Here is a 2,571-nt window from a genome sequence, read left to right as displayed (position 1 = left end):
ATATGTATAAATAAACATAAATCTATTTAATATAATGCAATTATATTCTAGAAGGAAACAAGCATAAGATGTCAGAAATTCATTTACTTTTAAATTTGTTGAAGGTTTGAATGACCAACGGTGTCAACGAAGACCGATTGTGCATCAAATTAAAGGCTACTTCTTTAAAAAAATATTAAAATATTTTCCTTATGAATAAATAAAAAAATGAGTAAACAAAATTAATTACCAGAAGATATAGAATCATTCAAAACAAAATCTCCGAATTAAAACCAAATCTAGAGACCAAAAAAGCAAAAACACCAAACAAACGCCAGTGTTTTTGTGGTTGGTTGTTTGCGAAGGAAGACCAGTAGTGTTAAAAGTTTAAAACGCTTATCAGCTTATAGTATCTTGATACGTACGTGGGTCCGTTTTCACAACCTCCCATCTCTTCAACCTTAATATATAACGTTTCTGTCTCTCTTTGTTTCGCTGTTACACAGCAAAGTACCCAATAACCCACCACACACAAAACAGAACCATAACCAGAACGTGAAATTCATCCATATTCATAACAATTACAAAGCTAAACAACACACATCACACAAAGTTTAATTTTATTATTTCTTTCTTTTTTTCCCTGTATTATTAAGTGCAAAATAAAGAGAGTTAGTTATTGGGAATATGAGAAGGCCACAGCATCATCCACTAAGATGTTGTATGCAGAAAAACCGCACCGACAAAAACATCCACCACCACCCCCCCATGGGAGGGTTACCAGACGATCTCGTCATCTTCATCCTTTCTAAACTTAGTTCCTCGGTTTCTTCTCCTTCGGATTTCATCAACGTTCTCTTGACGTAAGTTCTCGCCAGTCATCGGTCACCACTGTATATATATGTATATTGAAACATTCTTCGTTAAAATTTACATGAATGTGCAGATGCAAAAGATTGAACCGGTTAGCTCTCGATCGACTCGTGTTATCGAAACTCGGCGCCAGGGCCTTCGCTGTGAAACCAAAAAACTGGTCAGATTCCACTGACCGCTTCCTCCGCCGCTGCGTTACCGCCGGCAACGTCGAAGCCTGCTACACTCTCGGAATGGTAAGTCTCCACCAGCCTCAACATTCTAATAAGTCATGACTGAATGAATGAACGGTTTCAATTTTCTCGAGCATTTTGCTCGTGTGTTTGTGTGATTTATAATTTTTGTCGCTGGCGGTGATACAGTTCAATGGCAGCGGCGCCTCAAAGAATGACAAGGATCTCCGCGCCGGCGTGGCGCTATGCACGCGTGCTTCGCTCCTCGGCCACATCGACTCGCTCCGGGAGTTAGGCTACTGCCTCCAAGACGGTTACGGTGCGCGGAAGAACGTGGCCGAGGGGCGTCGGTTGCTCGTGGAAGCCCACGCGCGTGAGCTAGCGTTAGTCATACGCGAGGTCACTCGGTCCACCACCCCCTCAAACTCCTCTATGCTGACGTGGCTAACTCGACGGTTACGCAATCTTGCGTGCCATTCAGGGTCGTTTCTTCCGTTACTGGAGGGTTACGGTGGTTACAGCGTAGCTGTTCAACCGGTGAATTGGTTTATGAGGGAGTGGTTTGAGTCCGGTAGAGGGAGGTTGGGTGAGGGGCTGAGGTTGTGCGCGCACGTTGGCTGCGGGCGGCCGGAGACGCGGCCGCATGAGTTCCGGCGCTGTTCGGTTTGCGGGAAGGTGAACTACTGCTCACGGGGGTGCCAGGCGCTTGATTGGAAGCTGCGGCACAAGACGGAGTGCTCCGAGTTTTTACCGTGGGTGGTGGTTGTAGAAAACGACGGTGTTGGTGGGGTTGCTGCAGTTGTTGGCGGAGGTAACGGTGACGTAGTGGCCTAGTGGGTGTAGAACATGTGCGTCGTATGGGGGGAGGGGAGTGGAGATTTAATTTGGTGGAACTGAACCAGAACATAAGAAAGGAAGAGAAACACAGTGGAGACTTCGCTGCGTTAGAGACTCAGGTTCGAAGACAAAGATTGAAAGTTTTAATTTCTGGTAAATCCAGACTAACATAGAATAGAAAAAAATTATCTAAAGACAGCTGAAGCCGGGGCCATTTGTGATTCTTGTTATTTTTTATATAAGGAAAAAATATGCACACATGACACCATAAAGACTTGTTCTAATAGAAACATATATATGGTGGGGATAGAACTCATTGATTATTTGGGATTTTGGGCTGCTTACTCATTCTTTGAAGTCAATGACTAATAATGCCATGTAATTGGGTCTGATAAAAATTGAGTAACAGTGAGCCACACTCAATACATTTTTTTAATTTGATGCAAACATATTTACATTCCACTCAATATCTTTTCACATGGGATGTGTTGTCCGGTATGACTTATATTTTAATACTCAGTTTAATTTTTAAATAATATTTTCAATTAAAAAATCAACTTTGTTAAATATATACTAAAATAAATCACTAAAATTAATCCTACCACCGTCAGAAGGGTAGAATTAACAACCGAGTTTTATATTCGTGTGTGCAAATGACTCATTAAAAAATCGGAAAAGCTCTACATCTATGTAAAAATTATATGAATGT

General features: G+C 41.9%; 1 pseudogene; it reads left to right on the top strand.

Annotated features, from left to right (window-relative positions):
* Positions 289-2,339, top strand: LOC107631713 (annotated as a pseudogene).

This window comes from Arachis ipaensis, chromosome B01 (assembly GCF_000816755.2).
Source record: "Arachis ipaensis cultivar K30076 chromosome B01, Araip1.1, whole genome shotgun sequence".
Taxonomy (NCBI): domain Eukaryota; kingdom Viridiplantae; phylum Streptophyta; class Magnoliopsida; order Fabales; family Fabaceae; genus Arachis; species Arachis ipaensis.
The sequence above is the reverse complement of the archived record's forward strand: the minus strand, read 5'-3'. Positions and strand labels throughout refer to the sequence as shown.